Source organism: Hippoglossus hippoglossus, chromosome 22 (assembly GCF_009819705.1).
Source record: "Hippoglossus hippoglossus isolate fHipHip1 chromosome 22, fHipHip1.pri, whole genome shotgun sequence".
Classification (NCBI taxonomy): domain Eukaryota; kingdom Metazoa; phylum Chordata; class Actinopteri; order Pleuronectiformes; family Pleuronectidae; genus Hippoglossus; species Hippoglossus hippoglossus.
This window is the reverse complement of record NC_047172.1, coordinates 5582214-5592309: the sequence shown is the minus strand read 5'-3', so window position 1 is coordinate 5592309 and position 10096 is coordinate 5582214.

Below are 10096 nucleotides of genomic sequence, written 5' to 3'. Positions count from 1 at the left end.
TTAAACATATGAACAAACCATTACAATGTATATAGACATTCACTGTTCATGAACTCATGAACAGGTGTTGAGATCTGTGTTCATTATGGACCTTAGAAATAGTTATTTTCATAGTTTATTCAATGAATATGATTATTTAATTATCTTTCCTTTAATGACAAACTGTTTCATGTTGCTTTGTAAATAATTGAATATGTGTTTATGTAAACTATTATTACTTCACAGAAGGAATTGGAGTTGATAACAAATACATTAATAAACATTCAAAATGTCTTTATATCTACATACAATTACATTTATATTGCGTTATACATCATTTATTTAGTGTTTATACACTTCTGATGAAGGGGTGTTTGAGTAAAGTGTCACCAGTATCTCACCTTTTAAACATTTTGTTTGTATAGAAAATATATTCAAAATACAAACAAAAGACAAAAACACTGAAAGAGAATAAAGAGAAATTGAGAAACGCTACAGAACTCGTGTATGATCTCTCAGAATGACGTGGTTTATTAACTGTTAATACACAGGACCCTTTGTCCTCTCCAAGTAACTTTATGGAAAATTGTCTACTTTGGTGCACAAGAGTGTGTTCTTGGCAGAGAGAAGCAGTTTGTGTTGTACAGGAACCACAGTGGTGGAGGAGGAGGAGGAGGAGGAGGGGGAGGAGGGTAGTGAGTGAAGAGGGATTTGCCCTTGCCTCAGTCACATCAGCCACCTGCAGGAAAAGTAAAAGGTCTGCTTTTGAGCCCCGTCTGCTCCGCTGCAGATGATGTTGACAGAGCATGAGACAGAGTGAAGCCAGACGGGAGGGTCAGGAGAAAGAGCGAGCACAATGTGGAGAGGCAAGTGGATTGCAGTGGGAAGGTTTTGTCTCGTTTTACTGAGAGGGGAATAATTAAATGTACTCCTTTCCAGTGGGCTTAGGACTGAGCTCCTCACAGCAGCTGAACATGTCGGACATGTTGCCTGGAACCAACTGATGTTTTTAACGGCCAGTTTGTATTTAAAAAAAAAAAAAAGGATTACTTGAAGCAGGAAAACATCGCAGTGGAAAGAAATGTTAAATTTAGGATAATGAAATAACCAGGCATCTAATGACCAAAGGCCCAAATATATTATAATCTTTGAGATTCATGTCTGTGCCAAATTTCAGTTAATCAATATCATGAATTGTGGTCATAAAAACATGGTTTTAGATGAATTGCCTGCATGGGAACTACATGGACGTCTGTTCAACATGTCCCGGTCCAAAGATAGTTCACTGGATAATCACCAAAGTCATAAGGATTCATCCTCTGGGCACCATGAACATTTTTATACCACATTTAATACAAATCCATCCAATAGTAACAGAGATATTTCACTGAACTCCCTGGTTAGTAACAGTAGTGAATTAGAATGGCCCCTCAGTGGAGCACGTACCTCTGCCAAAGCCCAATGGCTCCTTCAATTCAAACAAGATGCACCAAATTACACACACTCATAGATATCAGTTCCCAGTTATTATTGTTCCCTCGGAAATCTATGAAAATGTCCACACACAAAAAAAATAAACCTGAATCGCAACATGAAAGTAATTGATGAAAAGATTCCTGGATCCAACCCTTTGTCCGGATTCATTCAAAAAGGACAGGATAGTTGTAGAAATATTTCAGTTTGATTAAAAGGGGTAAAAGTGGTTTTGAAAGCCACAACTGACCAAAACCAGACACACAACTGTCCTCAGGGTTTTTCACAGCTGAGTTAATGTGATGGGGAAAACACCACATCGGTGCAGCCTCCACTGAAAGTTAGCCACGAGGGTAGAAAGGCAGGTTATTGCTTTAAACCACTTCTGACGCTGAAGAGCATTAATGATATGGACAAAGCGCTAAGGATCCTCGTAAAGTTATTAGCTGGCTTTTATCACTGCACACTGCTGTTCCTGCCACATTTCCAATCAGCGAGAGGAAGATGCACGGCCACCGGCACTCGAGCTTCTGCATGTGCTGTCGCTTAATCAGCTTTACACAGGTTTCCTTGCATGTACGAGGCGATTCAAGAGGTCTCTTACCTGACCTGTGCTCTGATAGTTTTCCATTAAATGTATTTTCCTCACTGTAAAGCCTTTATTTTTCTACAGTTAACTCATATCTGACAAGGCCGGGTAATACAACTGGAAAATAATTATCAAAACGCTGGTTATATAGCACCAGTTGTGTAAGAAGGACTCAGACGTCATATTAACAAGATCCATAATGCAAATGAATAACAGGGTTCTTGATCTTAATGATGGTGATGGTCACATTTTTCCTCTGAATGCATCAGGGTCCATTTCTTCTTTAAACTGCGGTCGAAGGATCGTCCTTGATGTTGGAAACGGCAGTTGAGAAAACTAGAAATACCGAATTTTAAAAATACTCCATCATAGGTTCAACTAATGCAGATTTCCTCTTTTAAATGTTATCAATAGGTTATTATTGTACAGGAATTTGGTGCAAACTTTTCTAATTTATGTCCTGTAAATACATCTTTTGTTAATTTTAACCTAATTCAAATGTCCGTACTCTTTATTTTCACACCTATAATCATTCAAATGAACGGACTCTTTGAGAAAAAGTCAAAGAAAACTCAATCAACTTATTAAAATAGTTTTACCTTTTCGATTTCTCATAATGACCTTAAGTTGAATATGCTTTTTAACTTAAAAAGTAAAAAAATTAGCATTTAATTGGTCAAACGTTCCCCAGCCAGTCTCTTAGTACCTAGTAGGTTCATGTTATTTTCACGTGTATGTGGCTGGAGTTGCTGCTATGAACCTCTAAAGGCTTTTCTAGTGTCTTTCAGTTCAGTGTTTGGGTTTTACTGCGCGAAGCTTCACTCCCACGGCTCTCATCAGCTTCGTTTCAAGAGGGAGCAGGAACCTGTCTTCAGAAATGAACCCACTTCTCAGCACTGTGTGACAGGCGAAGTTAGCTGTTTAACACAGGGGAGCTCTCTGCAGCTAAAGAGCCAGTTATTTCCCTCAGGAGATAATGGAAACCAAAAGAAGAGCAAACAGAAGGTTGATTACTGAAATGTGTCCCTAAATAGCTGTAATGCTTCGTAGCTGCTTACAAGCAACTGTTAGCTAACGAGTTCACCAACGTAAAAGATGATATTATCTAAGTGTTTAGTTTAGCACTTTTTTCACCGCCCCCCAAAAGGCCCAAAAAAACACTAGCATAGTTTGAATAAATCGCAATCTTCCAAAAAACTTCATGAAAATTTGAACTCTTCCTCGTGTCATTAACCCACGACAAGTACTGGGAACTTAATGCTAGCTACAACTCTGAGTAAAAAAGTACAATGTTCTCCTCAGTAATGTAGTGGAGTAGACAGCAGAAATACAATTAAAACGTGTAATCAAACATTACTATATTAAGAGTACTTTGTCCCACCAGTGGATAGCACTGAGTCCTTCAGCAAAGACAGACCAGGTCATTGGAGTCTCGTTCATGCTCCTGCGTCGTCCTCGCTGCGTCTCAGAGAGAAACCGGTGGAGCCCAAATGGCCGAAGTGAAGTGCAGTGAGAGAGAGTCCTCCAATCAGCGAGCAGTCTTTCCCCGAGAGGCTGAATGTTGATGGTTCCCTTGTTATCACATCCTCAGTCAGAACTATGGAGACGCGTCTGAAACGTGGGCCGTCTGCCAGCATCAGCTGAGACGTGAAGCATGTGACGAGCAAATGATGGATAATGGTATGGAGAAGGATAACCCCCCCGTTACACTGTTATGTAATTTTTTTTCTGACAAAATACAGAGTCAACAGCATTTCCACACAAAAAAGACATACACATAAATATATACTATCTTATATACATTTCATTATTTTGTATTCAACAGATTGCTTTTAAAAAGAAATTAGTCAGATTTAGCTTAACCCCCCAATTTACCATCTGTAAGCAGCTTTTAAACAGACAAAATTTAAACAATTGTAATTTCTCCCTTTAAAGCATATTCATATAAATACAAACTGTGTTATATCATAATGCCTTTCTACATCTCGGCACACAGTTAGCAGCTTGCAGGAGTTTTAGCTGTTAACAACTATTAACACTCAAAGAAACCATATATCAGCTTACAACGTTAATATAATGTGTTTTAAACTATTAATCAGACTTCTAATCGCCCCCCCCCCCCCCCCCCCCCCCCCCCCCCCCCCCCCCCCCCCCCCCCCCCCCCCCCCCCCCCCCCCCCTGTTCAAGTATAGTGTGGGATAAAAGTCCAACATCTGTTTCTGAAGGAAGTAAAATAGAACAGTTCAAACATGAGAAACAATCTACTTCCTCCCCTCAGGTAGTTTGAGATAAATCTTAATGTCTGAATAATATTGTTTGATTTCTATTTTAAGGATGTTTTTGTTAGGAATTTTAGTATATTTAGCTTTTCCCCTCAGCCTACAGCTATTTTTTCTTATACGTCAGTTTCTTAATGTGTCTCTCGGTGGCCGTATATGAATCATCTTGATATGTTGTTACCCCCCCTTCTCCCACCTCCTCATGACACCATCCCTGCCCCCACCTTCATCTGACTGCACCTGTCACCGGGGGGCCTCTGCCTACATTCAGCATCAATTTACATAACCTCATTTAGCAGTTCACAAATCAGAGCCAATTAAGAGCTGCTAAACAGGAGCCAAGGGTTCTAATTTAGCTTCCCTTTCACGGTGGGAAAATGGTTCGTTCAGGCCTACAAATAAAGATTCAGGTCTTGGCTTTGATTGTTGATTGTGATGGAAAATGTACAGATGATTAGAACAGACCCCCCCCCCCCCCTCACACACACACACACTACACACACCACACACACCACACACACACACACACACACACAACCCGACCCCCACCCCTACCCCTGTATTGATTTCCTGCCAAAACACAGCAGGCACGGTCCTGCACTGGAAATCCACTGGAGGAGGTGACGCAAAGAGTTTGTAATAGTGATATATATGTGCAGTTTATTAAAGTATATAAGTATTAAGTGTTTATTAAAATCATAAGTGGTTTCTACAGGGATGATGAAGTATGAAGTACATGTTTAATTTTTTTTTATTTACTTCTGTGCTATTTATTGTTTATTATCTACAAAAAGGACATATTATCCTTCAACAACATTGATTTTTAAAACTGAGAGTGATTAAGTCAATATAACAAATTATTTAGAATAAAAACACTGCAAGTTTTTCGGTCCTCTGTTGACACGACACAATATCCTTCAAGTCAATAGCCACACAGTCGTTTGAAGGATTTGCCGCAGACTTAAATGCTTTTATTTACATTCGCGTGGCAGCGTGACAGTAGGAAAACCAATTCAGAGAGCCGTGAATAGCCGAGTCAAGAGCTGAAAATTATTTTCAATCTGCATTCAATTTGGCAAAGATGGGGCTCGTAGAATAAAGAGGCTGATTCAAATTTCCACTTGTTCCCCCACTAAACTTGGTGGTGCGGCGCTGTGAACGCGTGCTTTTAGTGGGCATTTTTGGGCTGGGAGCGTGTTTAATTAATCAACAAATCAGCGCTCTTCTCGACGCCGCTCCAGACGCATATGTTTGCACTTCAGGCCGCAGGACCAGGAGGAGGCTCTGCATGAGATGCATCCAGCCGCCTACAAGATTTTGTCTGCCGCTGCTGCAAAATGTGATTGCATAACATCAGTCATTAGCGGGCAGATAAGAGCGGCAGTGGCAAGTAGAGGCGTGGAGTTGGCAAGGTTTCGAGGATACACACTGAAAGACCCAGACACATGCGTTCACTGTATAAAAGCTCGGGGGGTCAAGTCACACCAGGAAAATGAAAATGTTTATGAGGTATGATTCAGTGAAGTGGCCCTGTCCAGCTCTGGTCCAGCTCGTTTTTAGTCGTTTCACTTGAGGATAATTTTATTACGAGTGTGCAGAGCAGGTCTGTGTGGGGGTTGGGATTCAGCAGAATGATGCTTGAGAATGCTATAGCAACCAACAAGAGGTTGTGGGCCTTTGGTAAAAGCGACTCTGAGTAAAAGGAGATAGGATCGCATACTGATCATGATGGTAAAACATGACATTTTAACACAACACTTGGTTAAACAACAGCCGCCGGGCTTTTTTCTAACCAAGTAGGCAGCAACACAAATGAGTTGTTATTGTAAATGTTTCACAGTTTCTAGCTGGTGAAATCCTGCACGCTGTTAATAATCATGATAATAGTATAAATATAGAAATATACAGCATACAATGTACATATCCATCCCCATCTGCATATTTGTACAGTACCTATTCATTTCATTGCTCTACTTTATTACTTCGTTACACAACTTGCAAGCGTTTACAACAGAGATAACCAGTTTATTTTGTGTTCATACTCTCATGGTGCATTTATACTTCTATTGTGTTGTTTATCCGTGTTTCCAATCTCCTACTTTCCTTTCACATGCGACTGGGCTGTACAGCCAGAGAGAGAGACCAGGAGCAGTTGTGTAACCGTCACATTGAAGCTCTGTCAGACAATAAGATATAGATAAGATAGATAAGATAGTAATATAGATGTAGTGATGTTATTAATAATACAGCACCAGCTAATAATATTCAGTAAGAGAATCAATACCACGTAAATGAATGTACACATTTTCAATATGCAGGAATTATCACTATAATGTGATAATGGTGATTTATATAATAGGCTCTAGCATTTAACTGTCATGTCAGTTGTATGTATAACTTTGAGCTCATTTTAACTACATGTAGTGTTGGGTAAAGCTAAAAATACTTTTATCTACAACAATAATCCAATATGCTGTAATTTGATATATTTGTGTCTCTTAATCTGTAAAGTAACTAGTTTCTATATCTGTCAAATAAATGTGGTGGAATAAAAATATATAGGTTTATCTTCCCAACTAATTACTTTCCAGTAATGATCCTAATATTTCCGGACATGCTTTTAATAATAAAACCTATTCGTAAATGAAAAGATGTACATTAGAATAATAAAAAATAAAAAACATAAATATCATAATTTGTATATCCTAGTTTAAAAGTGACCAGGTGTTGATGGTATTCACTTCAGCAGATAAACAGTCCCAGACCAGTTTACCTCAAACTTCTTCTCTAAAGTCTAAAGCCTGAGATTCAATTCTAAAAAAGGGAGCTGGAGTTCAGCCAGTATCTTGTCCATATTCCTTAAAAAGGGCAAAAGGGGGGGAGACAAATGTTGTCGCTGTGTAGCCTGGACGAATTACTTTTAATGAACATGTAATTAATGGAAATAGACTGAACGGTCTCAGAGCAAACAATGATTCTAATTGATTAGCATTTCCCTTTTTTAGGGAGGAAGGAGGGGGACGAGCCCTGATTCTCTTTGTCCGGCGTCTCTATTGATTACCTGCTATATGTGTATCGCTCCGCATGTGTTTTCCTTCATTAAGAGATAACGGGTTCCTGATTACGCCCGTCCCTGGGTTTAATGTTGCTTAATGTCTACTTTGTCCCTGTGTCATGTCCCGGGGCAGCGGGGACAATGAGAGAGTGGGTGGGCTGTGGTGGGCCTGCAGCAGGGAGATGCTGCTCGGGCTCTTGCTGCTGCAGGGGGGATCAGTGCAGAGGTTAGAAAAGCAGGAGCTTGTGGAGCTGACTGAGGCGCAGCGTGTGGCCCCCGAGTCCGATTCACTCTCACTTCACACGCCACTGTCTTTCTGCTAAACTGCCATTTTACTATCAATAAACGATTCACCCGACGGAGAGGTGTCACAGGTCGATCCCTCCTGCAGCAGAAAGGCTGTGCAACCGACTCAGTGGACCACACACACCAAGTCTGCTCTTTGAATTCACTCAGCTTCGTTTAACTGGGCAATAGTCCGTCCTGTGTGTGCAACTCAATGGCCAATGTGCAATTCATTTCACAGGATATATATATTCTGTTTATACTGTATATACTATTTCTATTCCATTTATGTTTTAGATTTTCCTTATGTTTATATTTCATTTTTACTTATTATACTTTACTGATGTCTATTATTTCACTTTCCTCTTCCCGGCTGTAACAGCTGATTTCCCTGTTGTGGGACTAATAAAGGATTATCTTACTTTATTATACTGTATCGTATTGTATCTTATTTTATCTGATGGTACCATATCGCATCTAATGTATCTTAAATTATATTATCTTAGCGTATCTTCTTGTATCTTATTGTATCTTCTTGTATCTTATCTTATCATATGAATATTGTATTGTATTGTATCTTATCCGTTGGTATTGTATCTTTTCATATTCCAACGCATCGCACTGCATCTATTGTATCGTATCTAAAATGATCTTATCGTATCTTATGGTATTGCATCATATCCTATCTGATGGTAACGTGTCATATTGCAACGTATCGTGGTGCATATATATCGTATCGTATGTAATTGTATCTTATTTTATCATCTGCATATCACATCGTCTCATATCTACACCTGACACCCGTCCATTGAGCTGCCTGTCAACCTGACATCCTGAGAGGCTGCAGTGTGCCAGCTGCTGAACATAAATAAATGTGCCTCCATGGCATATACACACATACACACACATACACACATACACACCCACACACACACACACACACACACACACACACACACACACACACACACACACACATACACACACACATATACACATACACACATATAGCAGCTCTTGGGGGGATTATAAGGACACAAGCCCATTATTCTGTCGATTTCCGTTTATTTAGCCTGTAAATTGACCAAGTAAGAAATCACATAGGCTTCTGTCCTACTGAGCAATTCAGCGGACCCGGAATAACATACAGTGACAATTGGCCTAAGAAGAGAACTGCAGCGTTGTGAGGAGAATTGCATGTTAGCTAATTGTTAATTTAAGCGGCTGCGCAGTGGCTAATTATGTCGGCACAGCCAAAACCATTTGCATGATGGACCAGCCACCTGCCTGCAGGCGCTGCCAGGGCAAACTATAAATTACTGAACAGCAGTGGGGCAATTTTTGACTGTCGCCCCCTTTGTGTCACATGAATTCCTCGTAATGACATATTTCATTAGGGGGGCAAATATCACCCCTCCTCCTGTTTTGCCGAACAAACATGTAGGTCTCAACAGGTCCTAAATACACAAGACCTATTTACATCCACCTCCAGCCTGTATTTGTATTAACCTGTAGTTATGTGCATCTTTGGTGTGAGTTAAATGGACGAGCTGCGCCTTTTCTCAGCTCACATGCACGGGCTCTGCTCGGGTTAAAATAGACCAGGCCCTTTCTTTAAAGTGATTGCAGCCTGAACTCATTAAGCTGTCAAATGTCTGGGCTTGGGATCTTGATTGCTTATTGTGTAGCAACATTCAAGGAATTTTTTTTTTTTTACGCCTGCAAAGAGACGTACCCGCACTATTCAGTCACACAGAAGAATGGACTGACTGGAGGCCTGGTTTGAATATAGGATGGTTTCCTCAAGTTGTCCCACTTTACTACAAGATGTGAAAAGTTTTATTATTTCAGCATCGACATAAAAAGACAAGTTACATATATATTATATTATATATATATATATATATATGTTTATAGGACAACAAAATATTGTAAGGCTTTGAAAGGGTCTTACCCCACAAGATCTCTGTAGTGTCCTTATATTCTCTTAATCGTGTGTGATGTAGGTTTTCAAGTCATTTACTGAAGTTAAAATATCAATACCTTGTCCTGCATTAAAAATGTTGCTAAGACAAAACATATAAAAGCGTCAGCTACAAAATTCAGAAAGAATTGAAGTAAAAGTGTTAAAAATGCCTAATTAACCCATAAGGTATATAATAGGATGTGATGTATTATAACTTTGAGATCATTTTAACTTATTCATATAGTGTTGGGTAGCCTATACTTTTATCTGTAAAAAATACAATGTGTTTTAAGATGATATATTTGACGGTAATATCTTAATTTGTAAAGTATCAAGTGACTTTCTGTCAAATAAATGAGTAAATATGTAAATGTAATAGAGTAACTATAGACTTCCCATCACTGTTACTAATATTTTACAACATACTTTTAATGATTAACATAACTTATAGAATAAAATAAAAACCCAAT